Source organism: Leucopleurus acutus (assembly GCF_964270905.1).
Source record: "Leucopleurus acutus genome assembly, chromosome: 4".
Taxonomy (NCBI): Eukaryota; Metazoa; Chordata; class Mammalia; order Artiodactyla; family Delphinidae; genus Leucopleurus; species Leucopleurus acutus.
Genome location: NC_139146.1, coordinates 23,047,932 through 23,069,022, shown reverse-complemented (window position 1 = coordinate 23,069,022; position 21,091 = coordinate 23,047,932).

The following is a 21,091-nucleotide window of genomic DNA, read 5'->3' as shown; positions in this document are numbered from 1 at the left end:
ATAGTCAACAACAGCTCTGTAAGATCAATCACAGTTATTAAGGCATATTAAAATCAACTTGTTTAATTTTAATTGCTCATATGCCTAACCCTCTGAGGTATAGCCATTCATGAAGCTAAATTACTTTTCTCCCAGATAGGAGTTTCATTTCTGTTTACAATTGCAATCACTTCTTTCCTAAGGCCCCCAACATACTCTACTTTTTACACTTCTAATTTTAATTTACTCTTCCTATCCTTAAAAATGTACTGAAAATGATGCCCAGATATGATATTTTTGGTCATTCTCTACACCTTATAATCTCCCTAGGGAATAGAAATTCCCTAGAAAACCATGTGAGCTGAGTGTTAAAATATATTATGTTACTACATACAGGCAGATATGCAAATATTTCATGTGGCTGTATTCTTACAGAATCTTAATAGTTTAACTATTAAGAGTACCTTACACCTGGGAACAAACATATTTCATTTTCAAATGGCATATAAATTGTCTAGTTTTAAACAGGTACTTTTATGTGTTTGATATTAAGATGTATATCTTAATATTTATAAAAATGTAAAACATTATAAATCAATACCCATATTCTATGACATATGAGAGAACAAGGGAGAGAAAATAAACATGTGAGAATAACTTACCTGGGAATAGAGTGACTTTAACAGCTAGAAGACCTGGAGTAGAGATCTAGGTTCCCACTAAATAATTATATGACCCAGCAAGTTAGTTAATACCTTTGGGCCTCCATTTCTACATCTGTAAAATAAAAATAAAATAGAAATAAAATAAAGATACGGAAATTTGAATCTCATTATGACAATACATCTGACAATGTTTTTGCTGAGAATGTTTTAGAAAACTAAATGTTCGTTATTATTGTACATGTATAAATACACACATGCTGACTCACATATATGAGCTACTCAATTTGCTAAAGGCTTGACAATTACACAAATAACAATAAAGAGGAAAGAGGTGATAAAAAAAGTGCAGTATGGGGGAGATTTGTCTAATTTTTAAATTATGTATTTTATGTTAAAATGATCTTCATGTGTTTTCAAAGCTGTAGGTTCGAAATAACTAAACCAACACTTAAAATTTCAGTCTCATTAGGTTAATAGTAAGCTAAGCACTACAACTGCATTATTACAAAATATATCCATTACATGTGTATATAGTCAAAGCTTAATTAACTGTTCTTCAACTCGCTAGCTTCAACACAATCAAAATGTTTAAAAATTGACTTCACGGGACACGGGGAAGATGGTGGTAGAGTAAGATGCGGAGATCACCTTCCTCCCCACAGATAACACCAGAAATACATCTACACGTGGAACAACTCCTATAGAACACCCAATGAATGCTGGCAGAAGACCTCAGACCTCCCAAAAGGCAAAAAAGTCCCCACGTACCTGGGTAGGGCAAAAGAGAAAAGAATAAACAGAGACAAAAGAATAGGGACGGGACCTGCACCAGTAGGAGTGAGCCATGAAGGAGGAAAGGTTTCCACACACTAAAAAGCCCCTTCACGGGCAGAGACTACGGGTGGCGGAGGGGGAAGCTTCAGAGCCGCGGAGGAGAGCGCAGCAACAGGGGTGCGGGAGACAAAGCAGAGAGATTCCCGCACAGAGGATCGGTGCTGACTGGCACTCAGCAGCCCGAGAGGCTTGTCTGCTCACCCACTGGGGCGGGCGGGCCTGGGAGCTGAGGCTCCGGCTTCTGTCTGAGCGCAGGGAGAGGACTGGGGTTGGCGGCGTGAACACAGCCTGCAGGGGGTTACTGCACCACGGCTAGCCAGGAAGGAGTCCGGGGAAACGTCTGGACCTGCCGAAGAGGCAAGAGACTTTTTCTTGCCCCTTTGTTTCCTGGTGTGCGAGGAGAGGGGATTAAGAGTGCCACTTAAAGGAGCTCCAGAGACGGGCACGAGCCGCCGCTATCAGCGCGGACCACAGAGACAGGCATGAGACGCTAAGGCTGCTGCTGCCGCCAACAAGAACCCTGTGTGCAAGCACAGGTCATTATCCACACCCCACTTCAGGGGAGCCTGTGCAGCCCACCACTGCCAGCATCCCGGAATCCAGGGACAACTTCCCCAGGAGAATGCATGGTGTGCCACAGGCTGGTGCAATGTCACACCGGCTGCTGCCACCGCAGGCCCGCCCTGCATCCGTACCCCTCCCTCACCCTGACCTGAGTGAGCCGGTGTCCCCGAAGCAGCCGCTCCTTTAACCCCGTCCTGTCTGAGCAAAGAACAGATGCCCTCCAGCCACCTACACGCAGAGGCGGGGTCAAATAAAAGCTGAGACCCTTGGAGCTGTGAGAACAAAGAAGAGAAAGGGAAATCTCTCCCAGCAGCCTCAGAAGCAGTGGATTAAAGCTTCACAATCAACTTGATGTACCCTGCATCTGTGGAATACATGAATAGACAATGAATCATCCCAAATTGAGGAGCCGTGTGGATGAAAGGCTCTTGGTGCTGCAGCCAGGAGTCAGCGCTGTGCCTCTGAGGACAGAGAGCCAACTTCAGGACACTGGCCCCAAGAGACCTCCCAGCTCCACATAATATCAAATGGCAAAAATCTCCCAGAGATCTCCATCTCAACACCAGCACCCAGCTTCACTCAACGACCAGCAAGCTACAGTGCTGGACATCCTATGCCAAACAACTAGCAAGACAGGAACACAATCCCACCCATTAGCAGAGAGGCTGCCTAAAATCATAATAAGTCCACAGACACCCCAAAACACACCACCAGACATGGACCTGTCCACCAGAAAGACAAGATCCAGCCTCATCCAACACAACACAGGTACTAGTCCCCTCCACCAGGAAGCCTACACAACCCACTGAACCAACCTTAGCCACTGGGAACAGACACAAAAAGCAATGGGAACTACGAACCTGGAGCCTGCAAAAAGGAGACCCCAAACACAGTAAGATAAGCAAAATGAGAAGACAGAAAAACACACAGCAGATGAAGGAGCAAGATAAAAATGCACCAGACCTAACAAAGAGGAAATAGCCAGTCTACCTGAAAAAGAATTCATAATAATGTTAGTAAAGATGATACCAAATCTTGGAAACAGAATAGAGAAAATGCAAGAAACATTTAACAAGGACCTAGAAGAACTAAAGATGAAACAAACAATGATAAGTAACACAATAAATAAAATTAAAAATACTGTAGATGGGATCAATAGCAGAATAACTGAGGGAGAAGAACAGATAAGTGACCTGGAAGATAAAATAGTGGAAATAACTACTGCAGAGCAGAATAAAGAAAAAGGAATGAAAAGAACTGAGGACAGTCTCAGAGACCTCTGGGACAACATGAAACGCACCAACATTCGAATTATAGGGGTTCCAGAAGAAGAAGAGAAAAAGAAATGGACTGAGAAAATATTTGAAGAGATTATAGTTGAAAACTTCCCTAATATGGGAAAGAAAATAGTTAATAAAGTCCAGGAAGCACAGAGAGACCCATACAGGAAAAATCCAAGGAGAAACACGCCAAGACACATATTAATCAAACTGTCAAAAATTAAATACAAAGTAAACATATTAAAAGCAGCAAGGGAAAAACAACAAATAACACACAAGGGAACCCCATAAGGTTAACAGCTGATCTTTCAGCAGAAGCTCTGCAAGCCAGAAGGGACTGGCAGGACATATTTAAAGAGATGAAGGAGAAAAACCTACAAACAAGATTACGCTACCCAGAAAGGATCTCATTCAGATTTGATGGAGAAATTAAAACCTTTACAGTCAAGCAAAAGCTAAGAGAGTTCAGCACCACCAAACCAGCTTTACAACAAATGGTAAAGGAACTTCTCTAGGCGGGAAACACAATAGAAGGAAAAGACCTCCAATAATTAACCCAAAACAATTAAGAAAATGGTAATAGGAACATACAGATCAATAATTACCTTAAATGTAAATGGAATAAATGCTCCAAACAAAAGACATAGATTGGCAGAATGGATACAAAAACAAGACCCATATATATGCTGTCTACAAGAGACCCACTTCAGACCTAGAGACACATACAGACTGAAAGTGAGGGGATGGAAATAGATATTCCATGCAAATGGAAACCAAAAGAAAGAGGGAGTAGCAATTCTCATATCAGAGAAAATAGACTTTAAAATAAAGACTATTAGAAGAGACAAAGAAGGACACTACATAATGATCAAGGGATCGATCCAAGAAGAAGATACAACAATTGTAAATATTTATGCACCCAATATAGGAGCACCTCAATACATAAGGCAAATACTAACAGCCATAAAAGGGGAAATCACCAGTAACACATTCATAGTAGGGGACTTTAACACCCCACTTTCACCCATGGACAGATCATCCAAAATGAAAATAAACAAGGAAACACAAGCTTTAAATGATACATTAAACAAGATGTGCTTAATTGATATTTATAGAACATTCCATCCAAAAACAACAGAATATACATTTTTCTCAAGTGCTCATGGAACATTCACCAGGATAGATCATATCTTAGGTCACAAATCAAGCCCTGGTAAATATAAGAAAATTGAAATTGTATCAAGTATGTTTTCCGACCGCAACGCTATGAGACTAGGTATCAATTACAGGAAAAGATCTGTAAAAACTACAAACACATGGAGGCTAAACAATACACTACTTAATAACGAAGTGATCACTGAAGAAATCAAAGAGGAAATCAAAAAATACCTAGAAACAAATGACAATGGAGACACGACGCCCCAAAACCTATGAGATGCAGCAAAAGCAGTTCTAAGAGGGAAGTTTATAGCAACACAATCCTACCTTAAGAAACAGGAAACATCTCGAATAAACAACCTAACCTTGCACCTAAATCAATTAGAGAAAGAAGAACAAAAAAAACCCCAAAGTTAGCAGAAGGAAACAAATCATAAAAATCAGATAAAAAATAAATGAAAAAGAAATGAAGGAAATGATAGCAAAGATCAATAAAACTAAAAGCTGGTTCTTTGAGAAGATAAACAAAATTGATAAACCATTAGCCAGACTCATCAAGAAAAAAAGGGAGAAAACTCAAATCAATAGAGTTAGAGATGAAAAAGGAGAAGTAACCACTGACACTGCAGAAATACAAAGGATCATGAGAGATTATTACAAGCAACTATATGCCAATAAAATGGACAACCTGGAAGAAATGGACAAATTCTTAGAAATGCACAACGTGCCAAGACTGAATCGGGAAGAAATAGAAAATATGAACAGACCAATCTCAAGTACTGAAATTGAAACTATGCTTAAAACTCTTCCAACAAACAAAAGCCCAGGACCAGATGGCTTCACAGGCGAATTCTATCAAATATTTAGAGAAGAGCTAACACCTATCCTTCTCAAACTCTTCCAAAATGTAGCAGAGGGAGGAACACTCCCAAACTCATTCTATGAGGCCACCATCACCTTGATACCAAAACCAGACAAGGATATCACAAAGAAAGAAAACTACAGGCAAATATCACTGATGAAGATAGATGCAACAATCCTCAACAAAATACTAGCACACAGAATCCAACAGCACATTAAAAGGATCATACACCATGATCAAGTGGGCTTTATTCCAGGAATGCAAGGATTCTTCAATATACTCAAAACAATCAATGTGATAAGCCAAATTAACAAATTGAAGGAGAAAAACTATATGATCATCTCAATAGATGCAGAGAAAGCTTTCGACAAAATTCAACACCCATTTATGATAAAAACCCTGCAGAAAGTAGCATAGAGGGAAATTTCCTCAACATAATAAAGGTCATATATGACAAACCCTCAGCCAATCGTCCTCAATGGTGAAAAACTGAAAGCATCTCCACTAAGATCAGGAACAAGACAAGGTTACTCACTCTCACCACTCTTATTCAATAGAGTTTTGGAAGTTTTAGCCACAGCAATCAGAGAAGAAAAATAAATAAAAGGAATTCAAATCAGAAAAGAAGAAGTAAAGCTGTCACTCTTTGCAGATGAAATGACACTATACATAGAGAATCCTAAAGATGCTACCAGAAAACTACTAGAGAAAATCAATGAATTTGGTAAAGTAGCAGGATACAAAATTAATGCACAGAAATCTCTGGCATTCCTATACACTAATGATGAAAAATCTGAAAGCTAAATCAAGAAAACACTCCCATTTCCCTCTGCAACAAAAAGAATAAAATATCTAGGAATAAAGCTACATAAGGAGACAAAAGACCTGTATGCAGAAAATTATAAGACACTGATGAAAGGAATTAAAGATGATACAAATAGATGGAGAGATATACCTTGTTTTTGGATTGGAGGAATCAACATTGTGGAAATGACTCTACTACCCAAAGCAATCTACAGATTCAATGCAATCCCTATCAAACTACCACTGGCATTTTTCACAGAACTAGAAGAAAAAAATTCACAATTTGTATGGAAACATAAAAGACCCCGAATAGCCAAAGCAATCTTGAGAATGAAAAACAGAGCTGGAGGTATCAGGCTTCCTGACTTCAGACTATACTACAAAGCTACAGTAATAAAGACAGTATGGTACTGGCACAAAAACAAAAGATAGATCAATGGAACAGAACAGAAAGCCCAGAGATACACCCACGCACATATGGTCACCTTATCTTTGATAAAGGATGCAGGAATGTACAGTGGAGAAAGGACAGTCTCTTCAATAAGTGTTGCTGGGAAAACTGGACAGGTACATGTGAAAGTATTAGATTAGATCACTCTCTAACACCATACACAAAAATAAACTCAAAATGGATTAAAGACCTAAATGTAAGGCCAGAAACTATCAAACTCTTAGAGGAAAACATAGGCAGAACACTCTATGACATAAATCACAGCAAGATCCTTTTTGACGCACCTCCTAGAGAAATAGAAAAACAAAAAAAACAAATGGGCCCTAATGAAACTTCAAAGCTTTTGCACAGCAAAGGAAACCGTAAACAAGACCAAAAGACAACCCTCAGAATGGGAGAAAATATTTGCAAATGAAGCAACTGACAAAGGATTAATCTCCATAATTTATAAGCAGCTCATGCCGCTCAATAACAAAAAAACAAACAACCCAATCCAAAAATGGGCAGAAGACCTAAATAGACATTTCTCCAAAGAAGATATACAGACTGCCAACAAAGACATGAAAGAATGCTCAACATCATTAATCATGAGAGAAATGCAAATCAAAACTACAATGAGATATCATCTCACACCAGTCAGAATGGCCACCATCAAAAAATCTAGAAGCAATAAATGCTGGAGAGGGTGTGGAGAAAAGGGAACACTCTTGCACTGCTGGTGGGAATGTGAATTGGTTCAGCCACTATGGAGAACAGTATGGAGGTTCCTTAAAAAAACTACAAATAGAACTACCGTATGACCCAGCAATCTCACTACTGGGCATATACCCTGAGAAAACCATAATTCAAAAGAGTCATGTACCAAAATTTTCATTGCAGCTCTATTTACAATAGTCAGGAGATAGAAACAACCTAAGTGCCCATCATCAGATGAATGGATAAAGAAGATGTGGCACATATATACAATGGAATATTACTCAGCCATAAAAAGAAACGAAATGGAGCTATTTGTAATGAGGTGGATAGACCTAGAGTCTGTCATACAGAGTGAAGTAAGTCAGAAAGAGAAAGACAACTACTGTATGCTAACACATATATATGGAAGCTAAGAAAAAAAAATGTCATGAAGAATCTAGGGGTAAGACAGGTATAAAGACACAGACCTACTAGAGAACGGACTTGAGGATATGGGGAGGGGGAATGGTGAAGTGTGACAAAGCAAGAGAGAGGCATGGACATATATACACTACCAAACGTAAGGTAGATAGCTAGTGGAAAGCAGCCACGTAGCACAGGGATATCGGCTCGGTGCTTTGTGACCGCCTGGAGGGGTGGGATAGGGAGGGTGGGAGGTAGGGAGACGCAAGAGGGAAAAGATATGGGAACATATGTATATGTATAACTGATTCACTTTGTTATAAAGCAGAAACTAGCACACCACTGTAAAGCAATTATACTCCAATAAAGATGTAAAAAATAAATAAATAAAAAATAAAATAAAATAAAATAAAATGTTATCCAGCTCTTAAAAAAAAATTGACTTCAAGGTTTTGAATTTCAAATGAAGTTGACTACCACTGCTGGTGACATATCTTTAAACATAAATTGAGTGGGAAATTTACTAGCATTATCATATTTAATAATACGTATATTACCTCATTTCTTGACTATCAAAGTGTGCTGACTTATACATCAATTATAATTATGAGTCACTGATTATTCTGATTAAACTATTTAGGATGCAAGAATTAAATGTCAATGTTAGATTCAAGTTTTTCCATTTTCTGGTCTTTAAAGGCATTGTAAGCTAACATCAGTAAAACACTCTTTCAGTTTCCTCAAGGAAAGAAATAAGTATAGTGTGACATTCTGTATCAGTTAGTGTTTGCTAACTGATAACCACCCACCCCAAAACATATTGTATATTACACAAATACAACACATTATTTCTCAAGTGCTTATGGTTGGTTGAGTAATTCTTTTGGTCAGAACCAGCTAAGCTGAGCCTGGACATCTAGGATCACATCACTCACATGTCTGGGGTCTCAACTGGAATGGCTGGTGACTCTCTCTACCTGGTCTGTCATCCTCCAGTAGACTAGCTGAGGCCACTTTACATGATGACAGAAGTATTTCCAGGAAGAAGAGTGGACAATTCTCAAAGTGTTAAGAAGTTTTCAAACTACTTTTTATGTCACCTATGCTATTGTCCCATTTAGCAAGTCACATGGCCACGAGCTGTCAGTGTGGGAGGGGACTACCAAAGGATGTGGGTACGGGGAGGAGGCATGAATTGAGGTGCAGCGTGATACAGACTACTGCACAAAGCAGAATGTAGTGCTCTTATAATTTTTATATATTCACATGTAACAAATACTGTTGGTGTTCATCCAGATCCCTTTTATCAGATCAGCATCTTTATTCCCCAGCTGCCTCCTAAAACCTTGGGCTTTTGATTAGCTGGTTTGAATTGCTCATTTTTAAAATTATCTGCAAACAAAATAATTCTTACCATTACACTACTATTTCTGCAATCCTTTCTTTATAAAATAATATATACACAACCAAAAGAATTCTGACTATTATTCTATTACTTCTGCTATCCTTCTTTTATACAAAAATAGATACATGATCAAAAGGATTCTGACTAGTACTTTATTATTTCTTCTTCCTTTATATAAAAATGGATACACAATTGCTACAAAGTCTATCTTAAGTATTTAGCATACTGTCAATTTTTTAAATGTAAATAAATATTTACTATCTCATATTTCTCTTATTCTCTTTTTGTATAACTTAAGCCTATTCTTAAGCATTACAGTGGGTCACATTTATCTGTATTATGACAAATCAGGAAAGTAAAATCAAAATCCTTGTCAAGACCAAATGATGAAAACAAGTGGTACCAAAGAACGAAGAATATATTTTATTTTTAATATAATTATTTAAAAAATTAATACATAATAAAAAGCAGAAATATCATAGCACTGTCATAGAATTCGAGAATTTGTTAAAAATAAAACAAATTTTTTTGCATTAAAAAGATTTAAATGTGTTTTTCCAAAACAATATTTTATAATAAGCATCTGTGAAATTAAAGAAAATACTATAGTACATGGATCTTTTTTAGCTCCTCAGGTGTAAATGCAAAGAATGGATATAGTAATAATGTAGTACTCTAGTTACTTCTATTTTGCTGTATAAAAACTCTTTTCTTTCCCTTTGAGGCTCTTCCATTCCAACATCAACTTTAAAATATATATAGTTCACATAAGATATCACTCTTCTCTTTTTATTTATTAAATTTTAGATCTTCATAGATCTATATATACCTCTGCATTGTAACCTTAAATTTGTGGCTTAATTTGTTCAACATTATCTTGAAAAGTTTTGTCACTTGAGACGATTTTCTTATTTCATTTTAAATAAATCAAGAATAACATGGCTATAAAAAGAATTACACACCACAACAAATTGGGACTTATCCTAGGTATGCAAGACTGGTTCGACATTCAAAATTCAATTAATATAATCCATCCCATAAATACACTAACAAAGAAAAAATACACAGTCATACGAGTAGATGCAGAAAAAAAACATTAGACAAAATACAACACTTATTCATAATAAAAACTCTTGGTAAACTGGGAATAGGAGACTTCCTCAACTTGGTAAAAAAAATTCTGCACAAATCTTACAGCTAACATCATACTTAATAGTGAGAAACTAGAAGCTTTACTACTAAGATCAGAAACAAGGCAGGGATATACCCTCTTGCCACTCCTTTTCAACATTGTACTGGAAGCCCTAGCTAATACAACAAGATAAGAAAAGGAAATGAGAAATATACAGAGATATAAAACTGTCTTTGCTCACAGGTGACATGATCTTCTATGTAGAAAATCCTAAATAATTGACAAAATGTCCTGGAACCAAAAAGTGATTATAGAAAGTTTGCAAGATCAAAGTTTAAATATATAATCACTTTCCCATATACCAGCAATAAACAAATGGAATTTGAAATTTAAAAACACAATATCATTTAAATTAGCACCCAAAAGTGAAATATTTAGGTATAAACTAACAAAATATATGCAAATTATTTATGAGGAGCACTACAAAATGTAATGAATGAAATTAAAGAACTAAATAAATGGAGAGCTATTCTATGTCCACGGATAGGAAGAATCAATATTGTCAAGATATCAGTTTCCCAGCAAGTTATTTTACGGATATGGAGAAACTGATTCTAAAGTTGATACAGAGAGGTAAAAACCCAGAATAGCCAATACAGTACTGAAAGAGAAGAACAAAGTTGGAGGACTGATGTTACTTGACTTCAAGACTTAATCTAAAGTTACAGTAATCAAGACAGTGTGGTACTGGCGAAAGAACAGTCAAATAGATCAATGGATCAGAATAGAGAGCCTAGAAATAGACCCATATAAACACAAACAACTCATCTTTGATAAAGGAGAAAAGGCAATACAACGGAGCAGTCTTTTCAACAAATGGTTGAAATGGTTATGCCAGACATCCACATGCAAAAAAATGATACAGACTATACAACTGCTAGAAGATAACATAGGAGAAAATCTAGATGAGTTTGTGTTTGGTGATGACATAAAACACCAAGGGTTCCATCCATGAAAGAAAGAATTGATAAGTGGGACTTCATTAAAATTAAAAATTTCTGCTCTGCAAAAATCACTGTCAAGAGAATGAGAAGACAAGTCAGATTGGGAGAAAATATTTGCAAAAGACACATCTGATAAAGAACTGTTATCCAAAATATACAAAATCCCTTAAAACTCAAAGATAAGGAAACTAAAAGCCTAATTAAAAAATGGGCCAAAGGCCTTTAAAGACACCAAGGAAAATATACACATGACAAATCAGCATGAAAAGATGCTCCACATTGTATGTCATCAGGGAACTGCTAATTAAAATAATAATGAGATACCATTACACAACCACAGCCTACCTCATCTTATTGTGCTTTGCTTTACTGTGCAGATAATGCATTTTTTACAAATTGAATGTTTGTGACAACCCTGCATTGAGCAAGTCCCTTGGTGCCATTTTTCTAACAATATTTGATCACTTCATCTCTCTATGTCACATTTTGGTAATTCTCACAATTTTTCAACATTTTTCATTATTATTATATTTGTTATGGTGATCTGTGATCTTTGATGTTACTCTTGCAAAAGAGTACAACTCACTGAACGCTCAGATGATGGTTTAGCATTTTTTAAGCAACAGAGATTTAAAAATTGTGGTGTGTACATTGTTTTTTAAACATAACTCTATTGTACAGTTAATAGACTACAGAATAATATAACGTACCTTTCATAAACACGTAAATTTAAAAAATCATTGTGACTCGTTTTATTGCAATATTAGCTTTACTGCAGTGGTCTGGAACCAAACCTGCAATATCTCTAAGGAATGCCTATATTAGAACAGCCAAATCCAGGACACTGACAACACTAAATGTTGGGGGAGATATATAACAACAGGACCCTTCACTCATTGCTGGTGGGAATACAAAATCACACAGACTCTTTGGAAGGCAATTTGGAGCTTTCTTACAAAACCAATCATACTCTTACCATAAGATCCAGCAATTACACTCTTTAGTATTTACTCAAAGGGACTGAAATCTATGTCCACACAAAAACCTGCACATGGATGTTTATAGCAGCTAAATTCATAATTGCCAAAACTTGGAAGCAATCAAGATGTCCTTCAGTAGATGAATAGAAAAATAAACAGTGGTACCTCCAGACAATGGAATATTATTCAGAACTAAAAAGAAATGAGCTTTCAAACAATGAAAATGCATGTAGGAAACTTAAATGCATATTACTAAGTGAAAGAGGCCAATCTGAAAAGACTACATACTGTATAAATCCAATTATATAACATCCTAGATAAGGCAAAACTATGGAGATAGTAAAAAGATCAGTGGTTGCCAGGAGATAGAAAGTATAGATGAAAAGGCAGAGCACAGAAGATTTTTAGGGCAGTGAAACTACTCTGTATGATACCATAATGGTAAATACATGTCATTATACATTTGTCCAAAGCCATAGAATTTATAACACCAAGAGTGAACCTTATTGTAAACTATGGACTCTGGATGATAACGATGTGTCAATCAATGGAGATTCATCAGTTCTAGCAAATATACAGCTGTTGTTGAGGATGTTCATAATGGGAGAAGCTATGCATGTATGGGGGCAAGGGGTTTAATGGGATATCTGTACCTTCTACTCAATTTTGCTGTGAGCCTAGAACTGCTCTAAAAAATAAAGTGTATTTTAAAATGATAAAAATTTAAAAAAGAATAATATAGATAAATTTTTCTTAAGATTTTTTGTCCTATTAAGCCAGGTCGTGCCAGTGTGCTGCAAATTAAAATTTCTATAGTGAATAACTTCATGATAGTTTTGTTTGGAAAACAAGTTTGTTAGGAAATAAACATCTTAAAATTCCATAGTTTTTTCCTTCTAAATGCCATTTTACTACATATAGAAATATGACTAAATGTAAAGCAAATATATCTGTATTAAAGCTTCCAAGGGAGTTTAGAATGTCCAACTAATTTGTTTCTGAAAGTTAATGAGAACAAGGAGTTTAAAATTCACCTAGAAATACTCCAGGACAACTCTTTTGAAACCATGTCTCTAAAAAGGTTAAAAAAATTATTTTTCTCCTCAAATTTAAATTCTCTAAATGTACAGCTTGTAGGTGTCAGGGCTCTAGGTTATTAGCTAACTCCAGCCTATTGTGGTTGTATGGATAGTCCCCCACTAACTAGTATTTTATCCTTCCATAACCACCCTTAAAGGCACAAGAGACAAAGCCTAGGAAAAGTCAACATCATGGTACTGTTGTTTTTAAAGAATATTGTCTGGCATCATACATTAAACATTAACCACATCTGATTTACAGCCTCAGTTTCCTAGTCTGGGAAACTGATATGCACATTTAACTAAGGTCTCAAGGACCTGCCTTGCCTACCCTGGATGTAATTTACACAGCTAGAAAGGTGCAGACCCAGAACCAGAACCTGAGCTCTCCCATATCTCATACAGCACAGTTTAAAATACATTGTGGGTCTTCAGAGTTTAAGAAACATGCCTAGCACTCTGAGCTTCAAGATGGCGGAGGAGTAAGACGCGGAGCTCAGCTTCCTCCCCACATATACATCAGAAATACATCTACATGTGGAACAACTCCTACAGAACACCTACTGAACGCTGGCAGAAGACCTCAGACCTCCAAAAAGGCAAGAAACTCCCCACATACCTGGGTAGGGCAAAAGAAAAAACAGAGACAAAAAATAGGGACGGGACCTGCACCAGTGGGAGGGAGCTGTGAAGGAGGAGAGGTTTCCACACACTAGGAAGCCCCTTCGCAGGCAGAGACTGCGGGAGGCGGAGGGAGGAAGCTTCGGAGCCGCGGAGGAGAGCACAGCAACAGGGGTGCGGAGGGCAAAGCGGGGAGATTCCCGCACAGAGGATCGGTGCCAACGCATACTCACCAGACCGAGAGGCTTGTCTGCTTACCCGCCAGGGCGGGCGGGGCCTGGGAGCTGAGGCTCGGGCTTCGGAGGTCGGATCACAGGGAGAGGACTGGGGTTGGTTGCGTGAACACAGCCTGCAGGGGGTTAGTTCACCACGGCTAGCCGGGAGGAAGTCCGGGAAAAGGGCTGGAGCTGCCAAAGAGAAAACAGACTTTTTCTTGCCTCTTTGTTTCCTGGTGCGCGAGGAGAGGGGATTAAGAGCGCGGCTTAAAGGAGCTCCAGAGACGGGCGCGAGCCGCGGCTAAACGCACGGACCCCAGAGACGGGCATGAGACGCTAAGGCTGCTGCTGCCGCCACCAAGAAGCCTGTGTGCGAGCACAGGTCACTATCCACACGTCCCTTCCCGGGAGCCTATGCAGCCCGCCACTGCCACTGTCCCTGGATCCAGGGACAACTTCCCCGGGAGAATGCACGGCGCGCCTCAGGCTGGTGCAACGTCACGCCGGCCTCTGCCGCTACGGGCTCGCCGCACATCCGTACCCCTCCCTCTCCCCGGCCTGAGTGAGCCAGAGCCCCCGAAGCAGCTGCTGCTTTAACCCTGTCCTGTCTGAGCAAAGAACAGACGCCCTCAGGCGACCTACACGCAGAGGTGGGTCCAAATCCAAAGCAGAGCCCCAGGAGCTGTGGGAGCAAAGAAGAGAAAGTGAAATCTCTCCCAGCAGCCTCAGGAGCAGCGGACTAAAGCTCCACAATCAACTTGATGTACCTGCATCTGTGGAATACATGAATAGACAACGAGTCATCCCAAATTGAGGAGGTGGACTTTGGGAGCAACGACATTTTTTTTTTTTTTCCCTTTTTCCCTTTTTTGTGACTGTGCATGTGTATGCTTCTGTGTGTGATTTTGTCTGTATAGCTTTGCTTTTACCATTTGTCCTAGGGCTCTTTCTGTCCGGTTTTTCTTGTTGTTGTTTTAGTATAGATTTTAGCACTTGTTATCATTGGTGGATTTGATTTTTGGGTTTTTTTATTATTAAAAAAATTTTAATAACTTTTTTGTTGTTGTTGTTAGTTTCTGCTTTATAACAAAGTGAATCAGTTATACATATACATATGTTCCCATATCTCTTCCCTCTTGCGTCTCCCTCCCTCCCACCCTCCCTATCCCACCCCTCCAGGCGGTCACAAAGCACCGAGCCGATATCCCTGTGCCATGCGGCTGCTTCTCACTAGCTATCTACCTTACTACGTTTGTTAGTGTGTATATGTCCATGACTCTCTCTCGCCCTGTCACAGCTCACCCTTCCCCCTCCCCATAACCTCCAGTCCGTTCTCTAGGAGGTCTGCGTCTTTATTCCTGCCTTACCCCTAGGTTCTTCATGACATTTTTTTTTCTTAAATTCCATATATATATGTTAGAATACGGTATTTGTCTTTTTCTTTCTGACTTACTTCACTCTGTATGACAGACTCTGGGTCTATCCACCTCATTACAAATAGCTCAATTTTGTTTCTTTTTATGGCTGAGTAATATTCCATTGTATATATGTGCCACATCTTCTTTATCCATTCATCCGATGATGGGCACTTAGGTTGTTTCCATCTCCGGGCTATTGTAAATAGAGCTGCAATGAACATTTTGGTACATGACTCTTTTTGAATTTCGGTTTTCTCAGGGTATATGCCCAGTAGTGGGATTGCTGGGTCATATGGTAGTTCTATTTGTAGCTTTTTAAGGAACCTCCATACTGTTCTCCATAGTGGCTGAACCAATTCACATTCCCACCAGCAGTGCAAGAGTGTTCCCTTTTCTCCAAACCCTCTCCAGCATTTATTGTTTCTAGATTTTTTGATGATGGCCATTCTGACTGGTGTGAGATGATATCTCATTGTAGTTTTGATTTGCATTTCTCTAATGATTAATGATGTTGAGCATTCTTTCATGTGTTTGTTGGCAGTCTGTATATCTTCTTTGGAGAAATGTCTGTTTAGGTCTTCTGCCCATTTTTGGATTGGGTTGTTTGTTTTTTGTTATTGAGCTGCATGAGCTGCTTGTAGATTTTGGAGATTAATCCTTTGTCAGTTGCTTCATTTGCAAATATTTTCTCCCATTCTGAGGGTTGTCTTTTGGTCTTGTTTATGGTTTCCTTGCTGTGCAAAAGCTTTGAAGTTTAATTAGGTCCCATTTGTTTATTCTTGTTTTTATTTCCATTACTCTAGGGGGTGGGTCAGAAAGGATCTTGCTGTGATGTATGTCATAGAGTGTTCTGCCTATGTTTTCCTCTAAGAGTTTGATAGTTTCTGGCCTTATATTTAGGTCTTTAATCCATTTTGAGCTTATTTTTGTGTATGGTGTTAGGGAGTGATCTAATCTCATACTTTTACATGTACCTGTCCAGTTTTCCCAGCCCCACTTATTGAAGAGGCTGTCCTTTCTCCACTGTACATTACTGCCACCTTTATCAAAGATAAGGTGTCCATATGTGCATGGGTTTATCTCTGGGCTTTCTATCCTGTTCCATTGATCTATCTTTCTGTTTTTGTACCAGTACCATACCGTCTTGATAACTGTAGCTTTGTAGTATAGTCTGAAGTCAGGAAGCCTGATTCCTCCAGTTCCTTTTTCGTTCTCAAGATTGCTTTGGCTACTCGGGGTCTTTTGTGTTTCCATACAAATTGCAAAATTTTTTGTTCTAGTTCTGTGAAAAATGCCAGTGGTAGTTTGATAGGGATTGCATTGAATCTATAGATTGCTTTGGGTAGTAGAGTCATTTTCACAATGTTGATTCTTCCAATCCAAGAACATGGTATATCTCTCCATTTATTTGTATCATCTTTAATTTCTTTCATCAGTGTCTTATAATTTTCTGCATACAGGTCTTTTGTCTCCTTAGGTAGATTTATTCCTAGATATTTTATTCTTTTTGTTGCAATGGTAAATGGGAGTGTTTTCTTGATTTCACTTTCAGATTTTTCATCATTAGTATATAGGAATGCCAGAGATTTCTGTGCATTAATTTTGTATCCTGCCACTTTACCAAATTCATTGATTAGCTCTAGTAGTTTTCTGGTAGCATCTTTAGGATTCTCTATGTAGAGGATCATGTCATCTGCAAACAGTGACAGCTTTACTTCTTCTTTTCCGATTTGGATTCCTTTTATTTCCTTTTCTTCTCTGATTGCTGTGGCTAAAACTTCCAAAACTATGTTGAATAACAGTGGTGAGAGTGGGCAACCTTGTCTTGTTCCTGATCTTAATGGAAATGCTTTTAGTTTTTCACCATTGAGGATGATGTTTGCTGTGGGCTTGTCATATATGGCCTTTATTATGTTGAGGAAAGTTCCCTCTATGCCTACTTTCTGCAGGGTTTTTATCATAAATTGGTGTTGAATTATCTCAAAAGCTTTCTCTGCATCTATTGAGATTATCATATGGTTTTTCTCCTTCAATTTTTTAATATGGTTTATCACATTGATAGATTTGCGTATATTGAAGAATCCTTGCATTCCTGGAATAAACCCCACTTGATCATGGTGTATGATCCTTTTAATGTGCTGTTGGATTCTGTTTGCTAGTATTTTGTTGAGGATTTTTGCATCTATGTTCATCAGTGATATTGGCCTGTAGTTTTCTTTCTTTGTGACATCCTTGTCTGGTTTTGGTATCAAGGTGATGGTGGCCTCGAATAACTTTTTTATTTTGATACTTTATTTTATCTTCTTCTTTCTTTCTTTCTTTTCTTTCGCCCTTTTGTTCTCACCCATGTGGATGACAGGCTCTTGGTGCTCCAGCCAGGCATCAGGGCTGTGCCTCTGATGTGAGAGAGACAAGTTCAGGACACTGGTCCCAAGACATCTCCCAGCTCCATGTAATATCAAAGGGTGAAAATCTCCCAGAGATCTCCATCTCAACGCCAAGACCCAACTCCACTGAATGACCAGCAAGCTACACTGCTGGACACCATATGCCAAACAACTAGCAAGACAGGAACAAAACTCCAGCCATTAGCACAGAGGTTGCCTAAAATCATATAAGTCCACACACACCCCAAAATGCACCATCAGACGTGGAGCTGCCCACCAGAAAGACAAGATCCAGCCTCATCCACCAGAACACAGGCACTAGTCCCCTCCACCAGGAAGCCTACACAACCCACTGAACCAACCTTAGCCACTGGGGACAGACATCAAAAACAATGGGACCTACAAACATGCAGCTTGTGAAAATGAGACCCCAAACACAGTAAGTTAAGCAAAATGAGAAGACAGAGGAACTTACAGCAGATGAAGGAGCAAGGCAAAAACCCACCAGAACTAACAAATGAAGAAGAAATAGGCAGTCTACCTGAAAATGAATTCAGAATAATAATAGTAAAGATGATCCAAAATCTTGGAAATAGAATGGAGAAAATAGAAGAAACATTTAACAAGGACCTAGAATAACTGACGAGCAAACAAACAGTGATGAACAACACAATAAATAAAATTAAAAATTCTCGAGAAGGCATCGATAGCAGAATAACTGAGGCAGAAGAACAGATAAGTGACCTGTAAGATAAAATAGTGGAAATAATTACTGCAGAGCAGAATAAAGAAAAAAGAATTAAAAGAATTGAGGACAGCCACAGAGACCTCTGGGACAACATTAAACGCACCAACATTCGAATTATAGGGATCCCAGAAGAAGAAGAGAAAAAGAATGGGACTGAATATATTTGAAGAGATTATAGTTGAAAACTTCCCTAATATGGGAAAGGAAATAGTTAATAAAGTCCAGGAAGCACAGAGAGACCCATAAGGATAAATCCAAGGAGAAATATGCCAAGACACACATTAATCAAACTATCAAAAACTAAATACAAAGAAAAAATATTAAAAGCAGCAAGGGAAAAAACCAAATAACACATAAAGGAATGCCCATAAGGTTAACAGCTGATCTTTCAGCAGAAACTCTGCAAGTCAGAAGCGACTGGCAGGACATATTTGAAGTGATGAAGGAGAAAAACCTACAACCAAGATTACTCTACCCAGCAAGGATCTCATTCAGATTTGACAGAGAAATTAAAAGCTTTACAGAAAAGCAAAAGCTAAGAGAATTGAGCACCACCAAACCAGCTTAACAATAAATGATAAAGGAATTTCTCTAGGCAGAAAATACAAAAGACAGAAAAAGCCTACAATAACAAACCCAAAACAATTAAGAAAATGGTAACAAGAACATACATATCAATAATTACCTTAAATGTAAAGGAATTAAATGCTCCAACCAAAAGACATAGACTGGCTGAATGGATACAAAAACAAGACCTGTATATATGCTGTCTACAAGAGACCCACTTCAGACCTAGGGACACATACAGACTGAAAGTGAGGGGACGGAAAAAGATATTCCATGCAAATGGAAACCGAAAGAAAGCTGGAGTAGCAATTCTCATATCAGACAAAATAGATTTTAAAACAAAGACTATTACAAGAGACAAAGAAGGACACTACATAATGATCAAGGAATCAATCCAAGAAGATATGACAATTGTAAATATTTATGCACCCAACATAGGAGCACCTCAATACATAAGGCAACCTAAGAGCCATAAAAGGGGAAATCGACAGTAACACAATCATAGTAGGGGACTTTAACACCACATTTTAACCAATGGACAGATCATCCAAAATGAAAATAAATAAGGAAACACAAGCTTTAAATGATACATTTAACAAGATGAACTTAATTGAGTTTTATAGGACATTCCATCTAAAAACAAAGGAATACATTTCCTTCTCAAGTGCTCATGGAACATTCTCCAGGCTAGATCATATCTTGGGTCACAAATCAAGCCTTGATAAATTTTAAAAAATTGAAATTGTATCAAGTATCTTTTCCGACTACAACGCTATGACACTAGATATCAACTACAGGAAAAAAATCTGTAAAAAATACAAACACATGGAGGCTAAACAATACACTACTTAACAATCAAGAAATCACTGAAAAAATCAAAGAGGAAATCAAAAAATGACTAGACACAAATGACAATGAAAACACGAGGACCCAAAACCTATGGGATGCAGCAAAAGCAGTTCTAAGAGGGAAGTTTATAGCAATACAATCCTACCTTAAGAAACAGGAAACAGCTCTAAAAACAACCTAACCTTGCACCTAAAGCAATTAGAGAAAGAAGAACAAAAAACCCCAAAGTTAGCAGAAGGAAAGAAATAAAGATCAGAACAGAAATAAATGAAAAAGAAATGAAGGAAATGATAGCAAAGAAAATAAAACTAAAAGCTGGTTCTTTGAGAAGATAAACAAAATTGATAAACCATTAGCCAGAATAATCAAGAAAAAAAGGGAGAAGACTCAGATCAATAGAATTAGAGATGAAAAAGGAGAATTAACAATTGACAGTGCAGAAATACAAAGAATCATGAGAGGTTACTACAAGCAACCCTATGCCAATAAAATGGACAACCTGGAAGAAATGGACAAATTCTTAGAAATGCACAACGTTCCAAGAGTGAAAAAGGAAGAAATAGAAAATATGAACAGACCGATCACAAGCACTGAAATTGAAACTGTGATTAAAACTCTTCCAACAGGGCTTCCCTGGTGGCACAGTGGTTGAGAGTCCACCTGCCGATGCAGGGGAAACGGGTTTGTGCCCTGGTCCGGGAAGATCCCACATGCTGCGGAGCGGCTAGGCCCTTGAGCCATGGCTACTGACCCTGCGTGTCTGGAGCCTGTGCTCCGCAACGAGAGAGGCCACAACAGTGAGAGGCCTGCATACCACAAAAAAAAAAAAAAAAAAAAAAAAAAAAAATTCCAACAGACAAAAGCCCAGGACCAGATGGCTTCACAGGTGAATTCTAGCATACATTTAGAGCTAACACCTATTGTTCTCAAACTCTTCCAAAATATAGCAGAGGGAAGAACACTCCCAAACTCATTCTGTGAGGCCACCATC